This window comes from Natator depressus, chromosome 3, assembly GCF_965152275.1.
Source record: "Natator depressus isolate rNatDep1 chromosome 3, rNatDep2.hap1, whole genome shotgun sequence".
NCBI classification, from domain to species: domain Eukaryota; kingdom Metazoa; phylum Chordata; order Testudines; family Cheloniidae; genus Natator; species Natator depressus.
Genome location: NC_134236.1, coordinates 202,709,363 through 202,735,256, shown reverse-complemented (window position 1 = coordinate 202,735,256; position 25,894 = coordinate 202,709,363). Strand labels below are relative to the sequence as shown.

The 25,894-nt window shown below is 46.1% G+C and overlaps 1 protein-coding gene across 1 annotated transcript in view; it reads left to right on the top strand.

Annotated features, from left to right (window-relative positions):
* Positions 1–24,440, top strand: part of SSTR4 (somatostatin receptor 4) — a 104,278-nt gene extending 79,838 nt beyond the window's left edge. The window contains exon 2 of the mRNA XM_074947188.1: positions 24,331–24,440. The gene's annotated coding sequence lies outside the window, so the exon portion shown is untranslated. The remainder of the gene's footprint in view (positions 1–24,330) is intronic.
* The last annotated feature ends 1,454 nt before the right edge of the window (positions 24,441–25,894 follow it).

Genomic DNA, 25,894 nt, shown 5'->3' with positions numbered 1-25,894 from the left:
CAGGTCAATTGACTCAGGCTTGTGGGACTTGGATTGCGGGGCTCTGAAATTGCAGGGTAAGACATTCGGGCTCAGGCTGGAGCCCAGGCTCAGAGACCCTGCAAGGGGGAAGGGCCTCAGAGCTTGGGCTCCAGCTCCAGTCCAAACATCTACACTGCAATTTTATAGCTGTACAGCCTGAGCCCCATGAGGCCAAGTAGGCTGACCTGGGCGAACTACAGGTCTTTTATTGCAGTGTAGACACACCCACAGCGACGTGCCCAAGATCACACCGGAAGTCTGTGGTGGACTAAGGAAATAAACCCAGGCCATCCCAAGTCTCAGGTGAGCACTCTGCCCACTGGATCATCCTTTCGCTCTTGTGCTCACCTGTGGGTGAAATTCACCCCTGTGCCCAGGACTTGCACAAAGCTTTCAATCCCGAATGACAACGTTTATGCAGCGGACAGAAACTGTTCACTCCGGTGACTGCTGCATGCAAAGATGCACCAGCACAAATGCAAATAAGGTTTGAAGACTTGGCTTGATACATTTTCGCAGGCTTAGTAGCAGCCAAGTGAGCCAAGCTAATAAACTCCAGTCAAGACATGCCTCTCTTTCATCTGTGGTGACTGCAAGGTTACTGTGCTAATTAAGCATGAAATCACAGTGAGTGATTAGATTGTTTGGCAATGCTGTCACTGGCTTTTCTCTAGCTAGTATGTGAAAAGGTCCACTTGAAGTACTAGTTGGAACAGTAGATTAGGGAGAATTACAACGGTCCTGGCCTACCCATGACTGTTAGAATAAAAGGGAATGGGGTACTTGTATTTGCCTAAGTAATAGATCTTTGAATGATAACATGTGGAAAGACAACTATGCATTGCAAGGCCTTGAGCAATGCTTGGTTCTTCAGGCTGGACCTGGTTGCAATGGCAAAACAGGACAAGACGACGGCAGCTCCTTCTGGAACATTTGAATGTAACGGGAATATATGGTTGATTTTGCAATGCCTAGGGCACTTCCCAGCCGTTGATTAAGCATATCTGAAGGGATTGGCTTTTAGTTAGTTCTGTTACCCCAATAATGGTAGTTTTATTTTTCACTGCAAATGAACAGCGTATAATAGGGGGTTCTCAAGTGTGTTCCTGGCATGGACCACATGTTAATAGAGAAATTATCTCAGTGACGACCTCCCCTCTCATCCATGGTCACAAGCAACACCTGCTGAAGGAGCAAACATCGCCCTGTATTCAGCAAAGCACTTAAGCACACGCTTAACTTTAAGCACACTGGAGTCGATGGGATTACTTGTATATTTAAAATTAAGCATGATTGTTGGGGGGGATGTTTGGAGATAAATGGGGGATTTGCTTTGTGTGTGTGCTGTCTGGGTACCTATTTTTATGTTATGGTGCTGTTGCTTCGACTAGTTGTGTTTTTAAGAATGTGTCAGAGCTGCCTAGAGTGTTCAGAGAGGCGCCTCTTCCTAGTTTATAAACCTAAAGAAGAACTATAAATAAATCAGATATCTCCGTTAGACCCCATTTTCCATGGGAAAAGGAAGAACAATATCACAAGAAGCTCGGAGGGGGCTCTAAAAGTATTGCTTTGCCAATGGCACACTTACAAATTTTTATTCATACAGGGTGAAATTCTGCTCCAGGCTAAGGCTCCACTTAAAATCCCATTTAAACCCTTTTCTCAGGGGCCTAAGTGGTGCCTGGGCCTCATGTTGTCAGTATGGACGGGGCAAATTTCACCCTAGTGTGGATGAGATCAGAATCTGGGCCCTGATATTTTGTAGGAACACAATAAGCTGTGATCTTAGATACTATCAGATGGTTTGCGAAACAACATCTCACCATTGCTTTTCCTGCTGCAAGGTTGGATCCTGAATTTCTCTCCAAGGCCAACAAGAATGACACACCTTGAACTGATCAAAATAAGATACAGGGAGAAAGGACAGATCATCGCAAATCACCTCTATTATAATTAATGAATATGTGTATCACCTGCCTGAGAAGCTCCCAAACCCAAATTTCCCACACGCTTTCCTGCCAAGTCATTGGGTTGGGTCCAGCTAGTCTTTGTATATACCACCTTAAATATCATCTCATCCTGATTTATTCCAGGTAATTAATCTATTCCCATCTGTGACTCACAAGGCCACCACTTTATACTTCCCTCACTTTACACAGCAGAATTCTTCGAGTCCCTCTGGCATAATCTTTCTAATGCCATCCCAGAATCCTTTGCACCAAATCAGCCCAAATGATCCCATTTTGCTGCATGCATATGCATAATCATAATCAGGTGCTAATTCTGCTTTATTCATTGTGCAACTTACAACACAGCGAGATGTTTATATTCGATGGAGCAACAGCTGATAATTTTACATCTGAAAACTATAAGAGTCTAATGAACACTTCTGTTAGACAATGTCAAGAGTCTTCACAATCCCCTTTGGGATTTTTAAAGATAGATGGAAAATTCAAGGAGAGAAGATTTTGCTAAAATTTGGTTGAATTTGTTAGGGGCAAATTCCTGAAGCTGTGTTTGTAAGGCTATTAGTATTATGATTTATTATGTTTGTATGGAACCCATTTTGTTATCTAAAATGGAGGACTTGGTCACGTGATCAGGAGGGCAGTTGGAGTGTTTTCCCTCCCTTTCCAATGGTCAGCAGTGGCCCAAGTAGTAAACAAGTTCCAGTTTTAACTGGATTTTCCCGGGGATTCTAGGGGGTTTCCCTAAGGGGTTTCGCGCTATAGAGTCTATATAAGAGCGGCAGTGACCTCAGTTGGGGGCTGCCCATCCGAGTGGCACGTGCGCAGGGGTTTGCTTCCAAAAGTGATCGACACTCCGGACAAGTGTCATCTCCAGCTATTACTTACCTTCTGCAGCAGTTAACATCCATCGTGGTCATTGTGAACACCCAGCTGTCATCTCATGAGTCTGCCGCCGTGTCATCTGGAGCCAGTGAGAAGGATGAGTCATCGAGGGGTTTCCTCAGAGTTCCTCTCCTGAGGCTCTGTACGAGCCAAAGGATCGAGGTCCTGGGCGACCACCAGAAGGGTGACATTGTATGTTCACTTACCTTTTGTACTCCATGGGGGTCTAGTTTGGGTCTTGGCTTCAGTCCACAGATGTTCTGAGTTACTGTACCTAGAGAAAGAATAAGTTTCTGATATTGTTTTATGCATTTTTCCCATTCCCATTTATGTACCTCAGTTTCCCCAAAATAAAAACAATTGGTTTGGTTTCTATACACCGGATTCTACTTGCCTCATTCCAGCAGAGAGAGGGGAAGGGAGATTACATAAGGAGGACTAGCTTGGCACCAACCAGGTGATAGATACTGGAGCTCGCAGTAAAGGACTGTGGACCTATATCTTTGTTGGGGGGTTCCCTGCAGCCTTTCCATACTTTATTCCTTGACCCAACAAATTCCACCCCCCCATTTTGCCATTGAAATTTAAAATTTCTCACTGCAATCTTTAAATTCAAAAATCCCAACAAACTCATTCCACTTCTAAGGCATTTATACCTCTGAATTATTAGTAAATATTGCCTGGTCTCAAATACGGGAGTAGAAGAGAAGTAGGCCAGACCAGTGGTTGGGGTGCTAACCTAGTGCTTGGGAGACTGAAGTTCAGTCCAGTATGAGGGCCTGCACCTGATCCCACTCACCCCCAGAGCCTACAGGGGGCCAACAAGCACAACTAGGCCACAGCAGAACCACCTGATTGGCTAAGGCAGTCAGGTAGCTTGCTCTTAAACCCAGCAGCTGCAGAGGATCAGTGGCTACTACTTAATGCATGGGCCTCTGGATTCTCTGTCTTCCTGTGCCTGACTCACTGCAAGCCCTGCTTCTCCTTGCTTTGCACTGCTCTTGCCCAGACCCTGCCCTGCCCTGCCCTGCCCCGCCCTGCCCCGCCCCACCCCGCCCCGCCCCGCCCCGTTCCATTCCCAGCCTTGTTCCAGTCCTGCCTAAGCCTGGCTCCTGCCTTGGCACCAGCCTGGCTCCTGCCTTCCTGACTCCAGGAATGACTGTCAGCTATAATTCCTGGCTCCAACTCTGGCTTGGCCCTTGGTTCTGGCATCTGGACTCTGGCGATGGTTCTGACCCTTGGCCCTGGTTCCTGCTGCTGACTCTGTCATGAACCTTGGCTCTGACACTTGGAGTCTGACTTCAGTTCTGACCTCCCGCTCCAACCACTAGTTATGACTCCTGCTCTGAGCACTGGGCCTGACCACCTACTACCCAGTCTCCTTACAATTGTCTGCGCTGCCACAAACTTTGTGTGTGCCCTTTGGCAAGTCACTTAGTCTCTCTGGCCCAAACCCACAAAGGGATGTAGGCATTGCAACTCCGAGTGTCACAACTCCTAACTCCTAGGTGCCTAGCCACCCAGTGCAATCCACAAACCCCGAATGAGCCACCTAGGCCCCCTGTACACAGAATGGGGAGAGACTGGCATCTCAGAATGGGATCCTCAAAAAGTCAACACAGCTAGGCAGGAAAATGCCTAAGCTAGCCCATAGCAAATGTAGGGGAGAGGGGTGTATCCTCAGCCCTGCCCCACAAGGAGTTCGGTGCCTAAGTCTGGGCTGGAGCAAGGAGCCTCTCTACATTTTGAATCTGCAGCTGGGATCCCTCTTCAGGCCTCAGCCATTTCTGGAATGAACAGCAGTGCACACCTAGCCCCACACAATCCTGTCCCACTCCCTGGGTTAGTTCTCTAACCACTGGACTGAAGGTTATTAGGGAGTCCTGATTCTGTGTAACTGAGTGTCAAAGGCTGAACTTTGCCAGGTTGTGCATTGTGCAATAGGCTGGAGGCAATAATGGGCACTCACTGTAATGCCTCTATATATAGTACCACAGGTGTGCAAGGTGAGAACAGAGTCTGGCCCTGATTCTTGCCTACATCTGAGCTGTGGCTCTCTTATCCCTGGATGCTGGGCCCAGAGGGGATTGGGGCATCAGCTTTTCCAGCATTACAGATCTTACGGGTTAGGCCTGGTGCTGTCTGGATCTAGCGTACCCTTTCCAGCCCTAACAGTCCCAGGCAGGAGCTAGCATCAAAGGAAACCATCTCCACCGCTCTGTGCCAGAGGGAATTCTCCTGTGGGACTCTCTAGCCAGCTTAAACTCTTGGCAGACCAGAGAATCCAGCTCATGGAATCTTCCCTAGAAAGCTTACAATCTGCTAGGCCAACCCTGGTCTTTTTGACAGCATTGGGAGCAAACTGGCCCACAATTAGATTCAACAGTGACATGACATCGGGCAAGAGGGATGTTTACTAGGTTTCCATGGTTGTGTGGGTAAAGTGCCCAGTATGGTAGTTCCTTCTTAGAACCCAAGGATTGAAAGGGACCTCAAGAGGTCATCTAGTCCAGTCCCCTGGACTCATGGCAGGCTAAGTATTATCTAGACCATTCCTGACAGGTGCTTGTCTAACCTGCTCTTAAAAATTCCCAATAATGGAGATTCCACCATCTCCCTAGGCAACTTATTCCAGTGCTTAACCACCCTGAAGTTTTTAGGAAGTTTTTTCCTAGTGTCCAACCTAAAACCTCCTTTTTTCCTAATGTCCAACCTAAACAGCCCCCTTTTTCAACCCTGCCTAAGTAAGAGTCTCACCCTGGTCTGGTTCAGGAAGGTATGCTTAAATGTACACATCTAAGTAGCAACAATTAAGTCACTTGAGTGCCTAACTCCCTGGAGAGCCTTTGAAAATCCCAGACTCATGTAAGACCCCAGGGGTCTAGAACCCAGGCCTCATTCTCTTATAGCTGTCATGACCATTCATTGCTCTGACCTTGGCTTGCTTTGCACTTTGCCTTGGATCCTGAAACCTGACTTGGACTCTGACCCTTGGTATCAACCCTGGCCTGGAACACCACTAAGCACTCCTCTGTTATTCCCCTCAGGTTTGCTGACCCTTTGTCATGACTGCCTGTGTGGGGGATCCTGGCACCTCAGCTCAGTGGGGCAGGGAATGTGTCTCTTCATATGTCAGTGTAGTGTCTAGCACAATGGGGCACCATTCCTATTAGGGCCTCTGGGTGTTACTGCAAGAGATGATGTCGTCTGTTTTTATATAGGAGTTGGCCTTTGTTTAAAATCAAATGATAGAAAACTGAGCCTTTTGGCTGGAGGTTTTTTCCAGCCAATAGGTGGCACTGGGAGGCAAAAATCTGATTCCTGGTTAAAAGCTATTTTAAACATCTTTAACCCATTTGGGAATACATTGCCATACTCCCAGCTAAACTATCATTTGAAAGGGCTTCACCAAGTAATGTAGGCCAAAATGTATACTTTATCTTTTAAAGAGTTTTTTTACAAAACTTAATATACATAAAAATGCTTTTAGGCTATTTTAAAAAATTCTGTGCAAACAGCTGGTTGTCAATTTAAACATCCCCCCTTGCTGCATGAGAACCCACCATTCAACAGCTGATTTAAATGCACCTAGTAAACAAATAGCATAAATGGTGACATTTAACATTTGTTCACTTCTATTCATTTAAGAATCTATATAGTTAGGTAGCTAAGAGGTAAAATAATAGTTCTATCCCTTTAATAATAGAGGGGGACAATTTTAAAGGGCCCAAATGGCAATTGGGTACTATGGGAGGCCTTGCCTACACAAGAAAGGGTTTGCTAGTACAGATATGCTCGTCGCTCCCCCTAGTGGAAATGCAGCTTATATCAGCAAAAGGTTCCCCAAAAGGAATAAGCTATAGTAGAACCTCAGTTACGAATACCAGAGTTACAAACTGACCAGTCAACCGCACACCTCATTTGGAACAGGAACTATGTAATCAGGCAGCAGCAAAGACAAAAAAATAATTAAAAAAAAGCAAATACAGTATAGTACCCTGTTAAACATAAACTACTAAAAAGGGAAAGCTTAAAAAAATTTGACAAGGTAAAGAAACTTTCTGTGCTTGTTTTCATTTAAATTAAGAGGGTTAAAAGCTGCATTTTTCTGCTGCATTATAAAGTTTCAAAGTTACTGTTCAGCTGTAAACTTTTGAAAGAACAACCATAATGTTTTGTTCAGAGTTATGAACAAACTCCATTCCCGAGGTGTTTGTAACTTTGAGTTTCTACTATATATTGGCAAAAGGACAGTCTTTCTGGCATAGCTACTAGGTTAGGAATGTGACTTTTCTTCCCACACTTCTAGCTGACACAGCTATTAGGCCAGTAAAACTTTCCAGTGCAGATCAGAGCTAACTGTCATCTGTGCCTTTGCAAATATCTCCCTAAAATCATAAATTCTGATCAGCTATTCAATACAACAGCCAGCAAGCCCTCTTCTCCATGCAGTGGGTCATTGACAGGGAGAGCTTGATTCTGCCCTGTTGACGTCAATGAGGGTTTTGCCATGGACATCAACAGGAGTGGGATCAGACCCAAAATGCAACGCAGATGGGTCTTCAAGGTGCCCACAATTTGTCACTTTCCAGTCAATTGTGTATCATTCAGAAAAAGTAATCAAAAGCATAGTGCATTGAAGGCTTTATTAGGGATAGAACCTAGGCTCTTTCATAACAGCATTGCTGGATAGTTTTTTTTTATTAGGGGAAAAAAGTGTGCCTTTTCCAGTTCAGCCTGATAAACTCAGTCAGAGCTTGTATGAAAAGTGATGTTGTACCCAAACTTGTGAAAAAGTTAGGAAACGCTTTTCTGTGCATTACTGCATTATATTGCAATAATTGATGTGGGTAATGCCCCTCCTGCACCTTGAATGCCCGGCCATATACTTACTATGGAATGCTCAGCAGTGGAGGGGTGGAAAGCAGGGACTTAACGTGGATTGCTGTTGACCTGTGCGCCACATGATGCTTGACACCACTGAGATCGCAAAGCAGTAGAGGAAGGGAAACCAAGCAAAGGAAAAATGTTCTTAAACTGGAGTTAAGATGGAAGGTATGTGCCACTAAAATAAGGTTTTAAATGCCTTTCAAGAACACTAGCTTTCAAACTCAAATGTTAGAAATCCAGGAAATTTGTAGTAGTAATTATTTTTAGTATTGTTCCTAGTCACATACTGGTCCAAACATGAAAAAGTAGTTGAGCAAAAAGTTTCGAGATATCAGCACTGGGGCTCCAAATGAACTCATTTAATTTTTTTCAATTTGGTTCTCCCCCTCCCACCCCCCCAAATACTTGTAAAAAGAAACCCTTTCAAATGGAAAGAATCAAAATAGCTATCAACTTTTTTAACTGCATCTAATGCATTTGCTCACTTTTAAAACAAGCCTTTTGAATGAAAATTTAAAAAATCATGGAAAAACTGGGAGTGGGGAGTTCCTAGCCCTCATGATTGTGGAGAAAAGCTTGAAAATGTGACCCCAACGGATCAAACGCTAGAATGCAAATGAAAAGAAACCAAAACTTATTTGTTTTAAAAATTTCATGCTTTTCAGAATATGGCTCTTTGTCTCTGTATTGCCAAATCCAATGTTCAAAAATAATCAGAAATAAGACTCAGGGGTGAAGACTTGCATATCGAGAAGCCATAACCTCAAAGGGTCATCAGGAAGCAAGAGGAAGATTGTTGTAACACCCTGTAACTCCCCTTCATTGCTGCTGTATTACTTCTGAGGTCACTTAAGAAAGTGACTTATGCAGTGGTAATAGAAGGAAGCATTGTGCAAGGTGATTTAACATCTGTGGCGTTTCCAAACTCAATAGAATTTGGAAAGGCCAAATGGCAATAAACACTTTTAAAAAATCAGCATTGGTGTCTGCAAATAGTAATAATAATTACAATGCTTATCTTTTATGTCGCACTTTTCATTGGGACAGCTCAAAGCGCTTCACAATCTTTAAAGTAGTTATCCTCATAACACCCCTGTGAGGTAGGACAGTGCTGCTAGTCCCATTGTACAGATAGCCTCTGTGTGTCAGCTTGCCCAGGGACATACAGTAAGTTTGTGGCAAAGCAGGAAATGAAATCCTAGTGCCTGAGGGCAAGGTGCTTGACAGAATGGAATACCATGCCACTCCCCTTCTCATATCATTTTCTACTAGGATGATGGTGACAGCTGCGGGCTACCAACTTCTTTAAGCCTTGAAAGGTAGGAGGCCAGATATGGCTGGATGCCTGTGTTGGTGTTAGTCTATATATCGAATTAACAAAGAAATGCTGCATCATTCCTCTTAAAGGTGACCTGCAAACGGCTTTTTTGGCTTTTTCATGATGCATAACGAAGGCTGAAAAGTTTTCCACACAGAAAGAGGCTATCCCTGCTTCCTTGTCGTTGTTGCTTTTTAATCATAGAAATATCAAGAATGAATGCCTTGAAGACAGGCTGGAATTGGGCTGGCACACAGGGGGGCAGTCTGTGAGCACCTCTTTCAAGTTGCTGTCTTGTTCCCCAGAATTTCAGCTTCCCCTCTTTTGCTTAGTTCTACCTGAGTCTGCAGAGAGCCTGGAACAATAGATCTGAGAGGCGTAAAATGCCCCAGTCATCTCCGTGAGGTGGTGGTTCAGATGCCTAGGGATAATGTGCTTGTCTACAGTTGAAATACTACAGTGGTGCCACTGCATATCTTCTTTATAGACACTCGCAACAGCAATGGGAGGGGTTCTCCTTAATCCACCTCCCCAGGAGGTGGTAGCTAGGTCGATGGAAGAATTCTTCCATCAACCTAGCGCTGTGGACATTGGAGGTTAGGTACAGGGGGTCCCCGATATACATCTCCCTCTTAACCGTTGTTTCGCATATCCCTCACTCCTCCAGTGTTCCGATTCACCTCGGTCCCGATCCGCATATCCGTCATTTGCAGTACTGTACTGTAAGTTGCAAACAATGGCTATGCGGATGGATGTGAATCAGAACATGTTCCCCTACTGATGAGCGATGGATATGCCACAGATATGCATAGCGACAGGTGGGCTGTGGCCCACCCACTTAACATCCAGGCACACCTCACTGCCCCCAGTCCTGGCTCTGCTCCCACCCCAGTGCTTGCCCCACATTGCCCGCCTGGCGCTCCAGCTGGGGAGCGGGGTCAGAGTGTGGGGGCTTCCAAGCCCCCAACCCACACTCCCTGGCTGGAGCACTGGAGCAGGGCAAGCCCTAGCGTCCCAACCCCACTCCCCGGCAGGATTGCCGGGCGGAGCAGGGCAAGTCCCTGACCGGCTGGAGCACTAGGCGGTCAGAGTGGGTCAAGCCCCCATGCCCCACTCCTGCTCCCCTGGCAGGAGGAGCAGGACAAGCCCCTGCACCCAGCTCCAGCTCCCTGGCAGGAGCCCCGGGCGGGCAGAAGGGGCACCGAGCACCGGGAGCGGAGCAGGTGGTAGTGTGGGGGTGTACATTTTTAGGGGGCTCCCTATTTTTACAGGAGCCCCTGGCCAAAGCATCTATTGCGTCCTTCCCCCGCAAGGACACCTGGAGGTGGGCAGAGGCCGCCAGATCACTTCCACCCCCATGATTGCCTTCCCACCCCGGGGCCCACCCAGTGTCCCCTCCTGCCTATGCCACTGCTGTACCGGAGGGTCCACGGTATACATCATTTAGGTGTCCGTGGCCCTTTTCCAGAACACAACCGCAACATATACCGGGGACCCGCTGTATTCTTAACTACATCACTAAGGGGGAGTGGGTTTTTCACATGCCGGAGTGATGTAGCTAGCTTGTTTGAGTGTAAACCTGGCCAATGTAAACAACTTGGAACTATTTCATTCCTCCTGTACAAATGCAGAAGGAGGGCCACAAATTGACTCTGAATAGGTTACCCTTTGGTGCCACATCTTGGGTGGCATTGGGAGATGCCACCATTTTCCCCCTTCCCCCCAACCAAGTCACTGAGCCCCACCAAGTCAAGTCCCACCAAGGGGGAGTTAAGCTTGAAAAGTCCAGTGCCTCTCAGTGAACATGTTCAGTCATGTTCTGAACAATCTATTCTGAGCCATGTCTCATTTATAGTGACACCTGGTTGGCATGTATTCTGTGTGCAAAACTTGGAAGAGTACCACTTCCTTTCCTCCCTCTCCCTGCCCCATTTGACCCTTGCCCTGTACCGTGGTGCTGCTCCATTTTGGCACCCAGAGATGGGGTAAAAGAAGGCTCAGCAGTAGGGCTGGCAGAAAACGACAGGAATGTCACAAGAACGGAATACTTCTAGCTGTTGTGGTCACTGACCAGGTGAACCTGCATTAAGGAGCAATACTGAAATGGAGACTAAACCCAAACACTTGCACGCACACACGTGGATAAAGGTTGCCTCCAAGTGCCTGCTTTTTCTGTGGCGGAGTTAAGACTGTTTCAGTGACCTTAAATGTGAATCTTTTTTGGAATGTTAGCCTTAACTTATAGTTTCCTGTCCCATGTTTGGGGTTCTTTTACAAAATTTGTGTTCTTTTAAATTTCCTGTTACTTCAACACTAAATTGCCTAGCATCTAATGTTTACTCGGAGAACTCCAAGACCTATATTATAATGTACATAGCATAGGGGGAAGAATTAGGGTTCCACAGGCAACCTAGCTGCCAGGTGCTTGTCTTTGCAACATTCATAACCTAGGTGGGGAGGGGCTGAGATTTTTCTGTTAAATAACGTACAGGCCAACAATAAATTACCACAATGTGGGAACAGGGAGGGATGGGATTGTGACTCAGAGGGGCGTGTGCCTATCTGGGTCCCCCTGGGGGGGGTGTGGACCAGTGGACCCGCCTTTGTTCAGCACTATCCCTAAAGCCCCAGTTCAGCGCAATGATTGAATTTTCTCCATTGTTACCTTCAGGGTTCCAGGAACTGACTGAGGGTGGGACTGATGAGTTGAAGATAGCCAACCTGGCTTTTGGGAATAAACTGAGGAAGGGGAAGGAAAGGAAACAAGAGCTGGAGACGTGAACCCTGGCAGGGAGATGGGAGTCACCCTCTCAGCCTGGCTCAGCGTGTGGCAGTAAATGGAAGGAAATGAAAGGTGGAAATCCTACAAGGAGAAGAACAGCTCGGTGTAACCTTTCCCACTGCACAAGAATATCAGCTTGCAGCTAGTGTGCTGCTGATCTGCATTTTAATCAGGTACCTTTGGGAGCATTTGCTTCTCTGTTTCCTCAGCAGCCCAGTTGCTATAATAATACAAAAGAATTAATGCATGGGGACCAGGAAAGAAATACTGATTTCTGCAAACACTTCCAAACGACACAGGACGAAGCCTGATCCAAAGCCCACTGAAGTTAGTGTTGAGAGGAGCAACCGACACCATTCTCGAAGAGAAAGGGTGTGTGAGGAACAGAAAAAGCCCTGCAGCTCCAGATTTCAACAGGCTTTGGATCAGACCTTGGCCTGGGAGCTCTTCACAGCCAGGCCCAAACCGTCCCGCTTGTCTGGGCACAAGCGAACATATTACAGGTGCTACTGGGATACAAGTCCTAAATAACAAGGAATAATTTTGATTCCTTGAGAAAAAGGGATAGAACGATGGATGCCACTTGACAACATCTCCAGGTTTAACTTCAGATTCAGCCAGCAGTAGAATAAAAAGGAAATTAAATAAAATATTTTGAGGTAAATTAATATTCCATCCTCTACCCTCTGCTGCCCCTGAAGGAACATGTTGTAAGATTCATAGGATACGAACAGATTCCGATCCCTTTACTCATTCTGACGAGCACCTTCCTCTAGGAGTTCAAGGAGTAAGAAACTATTCAAAGTGACTGATGTCAGATTGTGGCTTGTAGGAAAGGCCCTATCCTGAGAAGTGCTGAGCATTTTTAACTCCGACTGATTTCAGTTCAACTGAGGGCACAAAGCATCTTCCAGGAGGTGCTCAGCACCTGGTAGGATTCAGGGGAATTATTTCATAGCTAAGAAGTTAGAACTAAGATTACTTGCTTAGAAGCACAGTATGAATTAATGGAAGAACAAAACCCAAACCACTTGCTGAGAAATCCAAAATTCTCTCTGTAGAGTTTCTTAACAAGCTTTATTTAATTTGGATGTGAAATGAGGTCTTTTTGCATTACCCCTTGGCTACTCTTTGCAGGGTGAATCATCGGTGTTGCTTTAGAGTAATGTAAGCATCATCCATAAAGCTCCTTCTCTGAAAGTCCCTGTCGATGACTCACTTCTGCCATGCTGACTATAGTACTGCCAACCCCAAACATTCAAAAAATCCAGGGGTCAGACCCCCCAAAAATCATCAGCCTAGTTTAAAAAAAAAAAAAAAGCCATGATTTTTAAAGTAATGAATTTGGGGTATCTTTATTTGCTGTCTGGTTTTTGAAGTTCTAGTGTCCATTCAGGTCACATTTTTAAGCTTTTCTCCACATGAAGAGAGCTAGAACCTTACATCTGCCTGTAAACAAAAGCTGAGAGTCTCATATATTCACTTGACTCCAGGTCCTGGGGCTTTAAGAAACTATCACAAGTCTGCAGCAGCAAAAGTAATATTGATTGTAGTCTGACTTTCAGACTACAATGACTGCACAAAAGACTGTTTAGCCTGAGAAGCATAAGTCCTGAACTAACAGGGGTGAAGAACAGTATCGTTTTGTTGATCCCCCAGAAAGGGGAAGACTCTCTAAGAGGTTTGGCTGGAGATCTAAACCCCAAGCGCTCTCTCTACCAGTGATGGAAACTGAGCCCGCCACACTGCTTCGATGTGCCAGGGAGGGCTATGATGCTATTACAGTCCTAATAAGAGCAACTGGTATCGTAGTGATTCATTAGAGGCCACGACACAGGTCGCAGTTCATCAGGAGTTGATGAAATCTGGCCTCCAGAACAAAAATGCCAAGTCACAATTACAGCTGTAAGCCAAGAAGTCAGGGAAACAATTAATCCAAAAGGCTGTGCTGTTGCAAGTGCCTGCGGGGGCTCACCATGCACGGCAGTGATCCGCTTTCTCTACCACATCAGCTGACTAGGATTCACTGCAATGGGACTCTCTGGCAGCAGACTCATTCTGGTTACATCTGAAAAATCCCTTTGGTATCCTAACATAAGCCACCCCAAACTGTGAATATGTGAACATAAGAACGGCCTTACTGGGTCAGATCAAAGGTCCATCTAGCCCAGTATCGTGTCTTCCGACAGTGGCCAATGCCAGGTGCTTCAACGGGAATGAACAGAACAGGTCATCAAAGTGATCCTTCCTGTTGCGGGGCCGTTGCCCCAGTCCTGAAAAAGGTAGGCTGACTGGGGAAGCAGCCATAGCTAGGGCCATGCCCCAATCAGGCCACACCTGGTCCTGTTATAAGGGCCCAGGGAGGAGCTGGGTTAGAGTCTCCCTTTCTGGGGAGGACCTAGCTGCCTGAAGGAGCACAGGGTACCTGAGGCTGAGCAGTGCTGGGGAAAGGCAAAGAAGTTGGGGAGCTCTAGCCTGGCAACTTCCCAGGCTGAGACCTTGCTTAAGGCCAAAGGAGGTACTGGGGCTACAGAGGTGCAGCCCAGAGATAGGTGGAGGCAGCTGGTCCAACCCCTTTGCTGATAAGTGGCCATTATGGACTGCAGTTTGCCCCAGTGAGAGGGGGGTAGATGATGACTGGCAGTAGCCACTGAGGCAAGGTGGATGTAGAGGATTGGGGTTCCCCTGGAAGGGGAGACCCAGTGTGTGGGGGTACTGCCGTGGGCAGAACCCCAGAGTAAGGGGCACTGGGGTCTGGGAGGGATACAGGGGCTCTAAGGCAGATGAAACTGGAGGGTGCTCTGGGCTGGACAAGAGCTAATTCCCAAGATGACCAGCAGGAGGCACTGTACCCATAAGACTTGCTTTGCTACACATCCCCTGTTGCCCATTCCCAGCTTCTGGCAAACAGAGGCTAGGGACACCATCCCTGTCCATCCTAGCTAATAGCCTTTGATGGACCTATCCTCCATGAATTTATCTAGTTCTTTTTTTAACCCTGTTATAGTCTTGGCCTTCACAACATCCTCTGGCAAGGAGTTCCACAGGTTGACTGTGTGTCGTGTGCAGAAATACTCCCCTTTGTTTTAAACCTGCTGCCTATTAATTTCATTTGGTGACCCCTAGTTCTGGTGCTCAGTTTACTCTGACATTTCAGTGCATACACATCTCTGGAAGTGGGACGAGTCTATCCAGAGAGCCTGAAAGACATGCAAAAAGTAGCATAGTCTCCTATCAGCAACACCTAAGTAGTGTCAGCCTTAACTTTGAATCTCAGACTACGCTGAGTGTCACACTCTTAATACTATTATTAACACTGAAAAAGCAATCTAGTTTGGGGAATGCTTATGTGAGTAAAGATTTCAGTCTGACCCTGAATCAAATCAAGACCACGTAATCTTATGCAGCTCTCTGTTCCACCTCTCCTGCTACTTCCTATCCTTGTGCGCCTAATACACATGCATAGAGGACCTCATGCAAAGTCCATCGAAGTTGATGGAAGGACTCCCAGTGACTTCAATGAGCTTTGGATTGAGGCCATAGATGTAAAAGGATACACAAACCCCTCAAACCTGGCCCAATTAAAACAAGTCATGGCTAGGGTTGCCAATTTTGGTTGGACATATTCCTGGAGGCTTCATCACATGACCATTTTTAATTAAAGATTAATCTTTAATTCCTGGAGAGTCCAGGGCAATCCTGGAGGGCTGGCAACCCTAGTCACAGCTTTGTGAATCAGCAACATTAGGAGTTTTTAGCTTGAAATCTTGATTAACTGGGAAAAAAATTCGTTTGGATGGCTCCAACTCAAAGAAGTGAACTTTGTCATGTGGCTGTGTGTTCTGAGTGCATCATAATGTAAGCACAAAATTGTTTTCTATTTAATTTCCAGTGGCAGTGTCTAAACATACCTGAAGAGTCTCTCAAATATTTACACATTGGCACTACAATGTACCAAGGATGTCAGCTGAAAAGGCTTCAGTAGGAGAAAATGGATAGTTGATAGAACAATCAGGCCTTCATGTTTCAAAAGATGATACTGTGCTAAGTGTCACAGTTTCAGGGTAATGGCACTTGTATTCCCCCTCTGTGGTCCCATGAGGGCACCCACTTAAAGGTTTCTGGCTCTCAGCCATCACCTCTCCTGGGTGGACACCCATGACTCATTCCCTTTGGACTGGGGTTTCAAAGGCTGCACAGTTCCCTGCCTTATACTGTGATATGCCCAGCAAGCCAGATTGCCTAAAAAGGCTAGTGCCTATGTGTTGCTTTTTCTCCTAAGGCTATGACTTGTGTATTGCTCGCAGTGATAAGTTACCCCACAGCTCCTTCTAAGCAAGCACTTTTTATTCTTAAAGTAAAAGCATTAGAGAGAGCATATTAAAAACAAAAAGAACCTACATGCATACTAAAAAGGTCACCCCCCAACTCCAGCCTGGTGCTTTGGTAGGTTTTAGTCCTGTAAAACCCACAACTGGTTTTTCCCCATGGTTACAAGTTCCTCTCCATCTTAGATATGGAACCAGAAGCCAGACTGGACAGGTCAGCCAGTTCTTTATGCAGCTTGGGCCATTGATCTTGTCCTTCTGCACTCAGCAGACACTGACCGTCTCCTCAGGGTGTAGCTTCAAAAGGCTGGGCTTTTGTTTACCTGGAGTTGGGGAATTTGCATTAACCTCTCCCCGGGAAATCCATTTAATACTTAATGTTCCCAAAGTCCATACTTGTCTAGCACATTTTCAGTGTAGTCTTTTGAATGCCCAGGTCTCACATCTCCCACCGAGAGAGGTTACATACCAGCCCGGACTTCTAGGGATATTGGAAGTACATTAAGGTCTTCCAAGGATATTACAGTAAATTGCCATACCTGTCACAGCAAGCCCAAGTATCACAGTTACTGTTTCGTTATTTCTAATAACCTATACAAATGACAATGGGCAAATTAGTTTTCAACATTTCTGAATCCAGACCTTGTGGATCTACTGCAGTTAATAGTAGTAGTGCTATTTGTGTGAGTAAAGAGAAGTTCCCCAGTAGTTTATTTGGGGCATTATCTGAGGTACCACTTGATAGAAAATTCAGACGAGAAATAAGGTGCAATTTTTTTTTTTACAGTGAGGGTAATTAACCACTGGAAACATTTACCACGGGTCATGGTGGATTCTACATCACTAGCAATTTTTAAATCAAGATTGGTTGTTTTTCTAAACACATCCTCTAGTTCAAACATATCCGTTCAGGGAAAGCCTATGGCCTGTGTTAGACCGGAGATCAGACTAGATCAGTGGTTCCCAAACTTGTTCCGCCGCTTGTGTGGGGAAAGCCCCTGGCGGGCCGGGCCGGTTTGTTTACCTGCCGCGCCCGCAGGTTCGGCCGATCGCGGCTCCCAGTGGCCACGGTTCGCTGCTCCAGGCCTATGGGAGCTGCTGGAAGCAGCGCGGGCCAAGGGACATACTGGCCACCGCTTCCAGCAGCTCCCATTGGCCTGGAGCAGCGAACCGCGGCCACTGGGAGCCGCGATCGGCCGAACCTGCGGGCGCGGCAGGTAAACAAACCGGCCCAGCCCGCCAGGGGCTTTCCCCACACAAGCGGCGGAACAAGTTTGGGAACCACTGGACTAGATGATTACAAAGGTCACTTCTGCCCTTCTAATCTACGTACAATACAATGAATGTAAAGAAAATAAAAATGTTAACAAAAGAAGTTTGAAGCTGGAATAATTCCACATAGAGACAATGTTCATGAACAGTTAATTAGCAGAGGTGGTTGGAAAATGTGGACCATTTTAGTTACAAAAAGTCAAGGCTGTGAAAGTTTTTCAAATTTTGTGTGTGGGGGGGAAGATAATTTTAATTTTCAGAAAGCTTTTGATTAGCTCAATAAGCTGCTTGGGTGGGTGGGAAATTTTCGGGAAAGAATTTTCAAACATTTTCATGAAAAATTTCAACATTTTGAAATGTCAGTATTTTTACCAGCACTATTAACTAGCTGCTTTATTACTACATCACTAGTTTTAACATTCCTACATGCTTTCTATTTTATCCCAGGAGATACCAACTCTATGAGGAGTTTTTTTTTATCACAGTAGCACCCTCTGCTGTATGTACCTAAAATAATAGGGTACTATTACAGCTTCTTATCCATTTGAGAGGATACATGATCCAGTGGTTAGGGCAGTAACCCAGGAGCAGGAAAACCTGGCTTGATGTCTCTGCACCTCCACAGACTTCCTGTGTGACTTTAGGCAAGTCACTTAGGGCTTGCCTACATGGTGCTAGAGGTGTGAACTAGGGTGTGTGATTTCTGAAGCAGGTAACTCTCCTGTGTAGACGTCCTGGCATGCTCTAAAAGGTGCCTAGTGCACAGTAATGGAGTCCTGTTTGAAATGGGACTACAGCAACGTGAACTTAACCCCGTTTGAGTGATTAAGAAATCACACCCCTCTAGTTGTCATTGTGTAGACAAGCCCTAAGACTTTCTGTGCTCCAGTTTTAAATGGAAACAGTTGCACTTCCCTATTTCACAGGGGTGTAGTGACTATAAAGGCATTAAAGATTGTGAGGGGCTCAGAGACTCTGATAATGGGGACCATATAAGTACGTTTGATAGATTTATCGAAATGATTGCAGCTGCCACTTAAAAGTGACAAACTAAATGAAAATGGAACAAACTTCAACTGCTTTTGAGCTATTTTAATAGCTATTAATTTACTCAGCTCTTTCAGTGGAATGATGCCAATTTACGCTTGCTAAGGATCTGGCTTCAGAATTTTTTTTTAATGAATAACATTTTACAAGGAAAATTTCAATGTCATGTAACTCTCTCGTTCTCGTGAAAAACCAATAGTGAAGACAGTAAAGAGGCTAGATCAGGCTTCCATGGCACTGCAAGCAAAGTAGACTATTCTTAAAAGCATACGATGGAATTCTGTCCTGACTGATAGCCCATGCAGGCCCACTGAAGTCAGTGGGGTTCTGTGGGAATAAATGAGTCCCATGTGTTCATGTATATTAATCATGCTCTGAGAGCTCCTAACACAATGGGGGCCCTGACCTAGCTGGCCTCTAGCTACTACAGCAGTATAAATGTTTATTATTAATAATAAACTACGAGGCCCAACACCAACAAAAGTCTATCACCAAGAGAATTTTCTCCCATGGCCTTTTAGTTCCATATTTTATTTAGGGTTTCTGCCGTATAAGAGGAAAAGTAATTATCTTTTACACTGTTGTAACTCTTTCTCTTTACCCAACAAATGTAACGTGAAGGAACCCAAATAACCATGTTTATGAGCGATATACAACCCACAAGATTAAGCTACACATACAGTGTTGCACGGGCTGGGTTCTGGTGGCTTCCGAGACATGAAGAAGACAGAGCCACTAGAGAGTTCAGGAACTATTTAAATCAGTAATTTTCAACGCTTTTTCATTTGCAGGGCCCTTAAAAAATTTCAAATGGAGGTGCGGACTCCTTTAGAACTCTTAGGCATAGTCTGTGGACCCCCAGGGGTCTGCATACCAACCACTGATTCCTGTGTACTCCATACCTATCCATTCATTGAGCATCCGTGTCCCGTTGAGCTGGGTGCTGTACAAACACCGTATTGTCAATCCTAAAAGTTCAAAAATCATGAGTCAGACCCTCAAAATCTCATGAGATTGTCCCCCAAAGCATGAGAGCTCTGTACAAGATTATATTATGGTTTGTGGTCTTTTGGTTTTTGAACTCCCCCTGCCCAACTTTGTGTGTGTGTGAAACACACAGTTGCCAGTTCCTCAAGTTTTATACAGTGAGGTGATGGATGGAGAGGCGCTTCCAGCTTCTCCCCTAATTCTGTGCCACCCCCCAGGCCCACATCTGCCCATCCCCCTGTCCTGTAACTAATTATGCCTCCAACCACAACATCAGCTTTGTCCTCTAGTCTCACCTCAGTTCTTCACCACCCATCTCCTTGGCTTGGCTGCAGCCTGGTTCTCCTCTCCCTTTTCCCAGGCCTGGTAATGGAGACAAGAGAGCAGATTGACCCATTGTTCACAGAATGGGGCTTTTTCTGCTCCCCACACACCGTCCCATTTCGAGAATGGTGTCGGTTCCCCCTGCGCTGTGGAGCTGAGAGGGGCATGCTTTGCTCGTTTCCTTTGGGCTGAAATTCAGAGGGCTGGAGTGCCTTGCCTGGTGGAGATGCTGGGCCTAGCCCCAGCCAGAATTACCCAGAAGGAAATCCCGAGAGCTGGCAATGTTGAAGCATATATGAAGATGCAGTCACTGCACCAAAGGTCTTACAGTCTAACAAACAGACAAGAGCCAGCGGGGGCTATAAAATGGGCATCAATTGTGGGCATCATTATTATGATTAGTATAATTGTGAGCTGGGTGGGCTGAGTTATGTTATGGGCTGAGTTAAAACCTCTTTAAACTGATGTGTGAATGAGTCCTGCATTGAAGTCTGTAAGAGCGAGTGAAGGGGCCACACCTAAAACAGAACCTAACATAGAGTGCCCAGAAACGAGCGCCAGGTGGGTGGAGGGTTTGACTGAGTATTGTGACCAGCTGTGTTGGGGAGGAAGAGAACACAGAGGGTACGTCTACAAAGCAACTAGACACCCGCGGGTGGCCTGTGCCAGCCGACTCGGGCTCACGGGGCTTTTTCACTGCTATGTAGATATATGAGCTTAGGTTGATGCCCAAGCTGTAGTACCCTGCTAGGTGGAAGGATCCCAGAGCTTGGGCTCCAGCCTGAGCCCATAAATCTACACTGCAATGAAACAGCCTTGCAGCCCCAGCCCGAGCCCAAGTCAGCTGGCATGGGCCTGTCGTGGGTTTTTCTGTGCTGTGTAGACGTACCCTCAGGAACTGAGAACAGACCAAGGGAAAGGGAGCCATGCTGACGGAGCAGCTGAAACTGTGTATTGACCCTGGAAGAAATGTGCAAAGAGGGTTTTTGGGTCAGGGTGCAGGCTAAAAAGACTTTCTTCCAGCACTGAACAAGGAATTTGATTAGAACGAGGAAAAGAGGATTACCCCTAAATCAACTGTGATTCTCTCTGCTTCACTCAAGCTTCAGCCAAGAATCTTCTCCAATTTTCCTCCCGCCTGCCTTCCTGCTGTAGATTTAAAGAATCAGTGCAGACAGGCTTCTGGTCTCCTGCGGGGTGGGCACAAGCACCCCAGAAGGGATGGGGAGGAGGCAGAATTATGGCAGGGTCCCTGACTCTGCACCTAGCTGCCCATGGAGATGAGGAGCACATCTTGCACCTGGTGGTGGATGACACAGCAGGTAACTCCCCTAAGAGCTAAAAGGCTCTGGTGGGCATTGTGGTGCCTTCCAGAGGTCCTGCTGCAATGTGTGGCTCCAACAGCGTCCCCTATGCAGGGCTGTGCCTATAAGGCAGAATGTGTACGTGTATGCAGCCCACGGCAGTGAACATCCTAGTCTCAGCCTCTCATCAACCTGTCAAATTATCAGCAGGAGCCAGATCCCCAAGTTTTTTCCTTGTTAACCCCCATTTTAGTTTGAGACACTTCTGAAAATGGCCATCGTGGCCATGAGAGGTATAAGGACATGCAGCCAATTCCTCTCACCACCTTCCTTCTAGGAAGGGCCGCGGTTTTACCCATTTCTACCATTGTTTGCTTCTGTCTGTTGGTCTGTCTGTCTAGTGCTTATATGGGCTGGTCTATGCTACCAGGTTCAGCTGGCTTAACTACATTGCTCAGGGCTGCGAAAAATGTCACACCCTTTCTGACGTCATTAATCCAACCTAAGCCATGGACTAGACACCACTCGGTCAAGATTTTTTCCGTCAACCTGGCTGTTCTCTCTGGGAGAGATGGATTTAATACAGCAACCCCCTTTCATCCCATTAGTAAGAATCTACGCTGCAGTGGTGCCACTGTAGAGTTTCTAGTGTAGACGTACCCTATAGCTCTACTTACTATACAACCTGAGCACCTCACAATCTTTAATATCTTTATCCTCACAACACCCATATGAGGTTGGGAAGTGGTGTTATCCCCATTTTATGGATGGAGAACTGAGGCCAAGATCTTCAAAGGTATTTAAATGCTCAACTCCCATTGATTTCTATGGGAATTAGAAACCTAAATACCTTTGAGGCTATGGGCCTAAGTGATTTGACCAAGGTCACACAGGAAGTCTTTGGCAGAGCAGGAAATTGAGCCCAGGTGTCCCAAGTGACAGATTAGCACTCTCACTATGAGACTGTACCTCAGGAGCTGGTTTGTACTCTACATATACCATAGCTTACAAAGCTGTGTGTTGCTCCCCTTCCTCTCCTATTGCACCACATACATAGTAATCAGCGGCAAAGAATCTTCATAAAATTTCCTCCCCATTTTTAATGAGCTCTATCGCTGGTCAAAAAACATTGAAATTTGAAATTCTGACACATTTTTTTCTTTGAAATGTGTAATTTTGATGTAACAAAAAATAGGGCAACATTTCCAACTAAGAGTTCCTCCTGTTTCTTTACTAGTTCTATTGGAATGTGACCGTTAGCCACAGAGGTGTGTACTAAGCCGTAGTATAGATCTGACCAGGTGTGAAAAGACCAGTCACAGCAGTCTCTACTCTACCAGGCTCCGAGGTAGTGTGGCACAGGGTCAAGACATCTTCCTTTACATCCACTGGTGTATTTAGATGTTCTATTTTATAGTTTCCTTTGGTTTAGAGCTGTAAACTGTGATGTGATCAACCAGAATTGCTAGTCATCAAAGAGACTGCAATTCGCTATCCAAACTTATTGGCAAAATACCCCCGAAATTATTAATGTGGTATACGTTTCTCTGAAAATGTATACATATGGGCCCTGACACTGAGCAATTCCTGTGACATGCTGATCACCCTTTACTCCCATTGACTTTGTGGGCTGAGAATGATCAGCAATTCTCAAGGTCAGATCCCAGGGATTACATATTTGGGAGAAGAGCATATAGTGCTATAAGGAAGAGATCAGGCTGAAGCTAGATCTGCCAGCAAAGAAATTCCATCTTTAAACACTCCAATACAGTCGGATTTATTTCGGATTTATTTCTCTGGTGTGCGGAGTGGTGAAAGCGGTAAGGCTGTCAGTGATATCTGTGAACCTGTCATTCAGTGCAAGTGGAGAGAAAATTTTACTGCTAACATAAGGCAGAAAACAGTCTGTTATAAGACAGAAAATGCTGTGGTCATTGCTCAGCAGATCCCAGAACAATTATATTAGGGAAGGATCAACTGGCCTGAAAAATATCAGAACCATCCTGAACTAAAGCTTCTACATTTGTGGGATGTGAAACCAAACCTTTGTAAAGACTGATATTTGTTTAGACAGAGGACTGTACCCCAGCAAATGTCTGAACTCAAACAGTCTTGTTGAGCTTAATGCTAAATGGGCATCTGGAGCCACAGGTAAAATTTGGCACTCAATTTCAGCATGCCTTGTCCCTTTGTGATGCAATAAGCAACTCCAGTTGGATTTTCAAAAGCACTCAGTGTTGGCCTGTCTCTGCTTCCACTGAAGTTAATGGTAAAACTTCCTCTGCACAGTCCTGGTATCTGCAAGTCTGGGCCATAATTTAAACATCTATTTGTTAAGGGCTTGATCCTGCATAAATGTGAAAGTGATTAGCAAAGATCACAAGTTAAAGAGCTGTCAAGTATGCTGAGTCTGGTGCTTACTTACTCCCTATCTAATCAATTTGGCCAACAAGCCTGTGGCTCTGCAATTTATGGCAGCAAAATTAGAGTAATAGGACCCAAATGCAGGGATTCCCTCACCAATGTGTAAGTCTGGGCCTCAGGCACTCTATCTGGGGGGAGGGAGGGGTTTGTCCAGTGACTCAGAGGGGCATCTGCCTCCTAGGGCTACTCCTGGGGTGGTAGATCTTATACACCACCCCTTGCTCAGGCCTTGTCTACACTACAGCGGAAAGCCGGTCTAAGCTATGCAATTTGTGTTATGTTAATAGCGTAACTCAAGTCGAATTAGCTTAGATCTACTTACCGCGGGGTCCACACTACACAATGTCGACGGGAGACGCTCTCCTGTCGACTCCCCTTACTTTTCTTGTCCCAGTGGAGTACAGGACTCAACGGGAGAGCGATCGGTGGTTGATTTAGCAGGTCTTCCGACTGCCAATGCATCGATAATCGCCCTACAATCCCCTGGTAAGTGTAGACAAGCCCTCAGCTGTCTGCACAAAGACACAACTCCTCTTTGGTCACTTCCACTGGGAATCTCAGGTTTAATATTTTATTGAAAAATATGTGGAGGCAAAAACAGAAAAGTTTTTTCCTTCTTTGCAACCCTGCAATAAGGATGTCTCTGTCAGGTTTTCCTAAGGTCAGAATGTTTTCCAAGAGCTTTCAACCAGGGGCCAAGCTAGATGTGGAGTGGCAGCCTTCCTCCTGAAGCTCCCTGGCTTTTATTTGTACTCTTAGCACACGGTTCTTTGTTTCCTAGGCTGGACGTAGTCTGAGGTATACTGGGATTGCCCCTGAAGAAATGAGAGACCTGTCACAGTCCAGCTGGTAAGCATTGCTTAAACTTTATTTCCTGTGTCATCCAAGCATGCTGAATCCAACATAAACAAGGGAGTTATCTTGAGCAGACATTATTCAATGTAGGCTTCGTAATACAATCATACATAAACAGAAAGTCAAGACAAAGCCGAAGGTAAGTACGGTCCATGTTAGATGGCCCCATCTTATGACAGCTTTGTTTTACAAGGCACAGAGTTCAACTGGAAGTCAGACTTAAGGGAACAAAGAGTGTCCTGTGGTGTTTTCATCCCCTAAGCGTGGATGCCAGGACAGCTGCAGGATTCAGCTGGAGGTGGGGAGAACAGTACCCCCAAAATATCAGCTCTCATATACAAAGGGAAAATAAGGACCTTATCTGTGCAAAGACTCCCATTGGCTGCATTGGGCTGTTTGCACCAAGTCCTCAGTTTCTAGCTCTTTCTCATTATGAATCAGGCCTCCCGCCGCCCTGAGGCTGTAAAATCTGCTGATGATTTTCTTTTCCCACTAGAGGCCCTTGAGCTGTTATAGTTCACCTCGGAAGGGGCTGGTGGGGCTCTTGGGCCCCAATCCAGCAAAGTACTTAAGTACGTGCATAACTTTAAGAATGTGAATTGTCCTATTGACATCACTGGGATGACTCGTGCTTACCGTTACGCATGTGCTAAGTTCTTTGCTGTACCAGGGACTGCGGTGCAGGGGGTCTGGCTGGCGAACAAGCAGCCGTCTGGAATCTACTAAGCAGAAAATTAACTAGTATTCCCATTGTCAACCCCTTCCCCTTTGACCTCTGTCCCTCCGATATGGGGGAGTAGACCCATGCCTCTCTCCAAGCCAATAGGGGAGGAAAGGGCCTGATCCCAGATGTGATCCTTCTTGCTTGGGGAAAGCCTGGGTGGAGAGGAGGGCTGCAGAGCCACATGGGAAGCAGGAGTTGGCTGGAGGGACTGCATGACAGGCTGGGAGCAGAGCAGGGAATCGGGCTGCAGGGAAGTGGCAGGCACTGCAGCAGGACACAGATGTGTGCAGAACTTGTGGGAAGCAGCAGAGCATGAGCAGTGGCCCTGCCATCTATAAGACCAGGGAGAGGAGGTTGGCCGATGGAGACTCCTGTGACCGTGGGGCCTATTTCCGATCCTCCCGCCCGCCCACTTCCTGGATCCCAATAGGACCAGAGGGCTGAGCAGAGAGGGACCTGAGGGAAAGTCTTGAGTCATAGAGCCAGTGGCTAGATTAGGCTCTTATGCATTCTAGGGATGGGAACTGGTGAAAGGCTGGGCACCAAGGGTTAGCCTGGGAAGTGGTCAGTGTGCTCTGGCCGGCTGTTGGATCCAAGAGAAGAGGCACTGTCCTTGTAAATGGACAATCAGGAACTGCGGGGGGCCTTTGAGCCTAGTAGCCACTGCAGCTGGGACAGCCTGCAAGCGGATGCCAGGTTGGAAATGCTGCCACAGCAGCTGGGGGACAACGCACCCAGTGGGACACACCAATGACTGCTCCTCTCC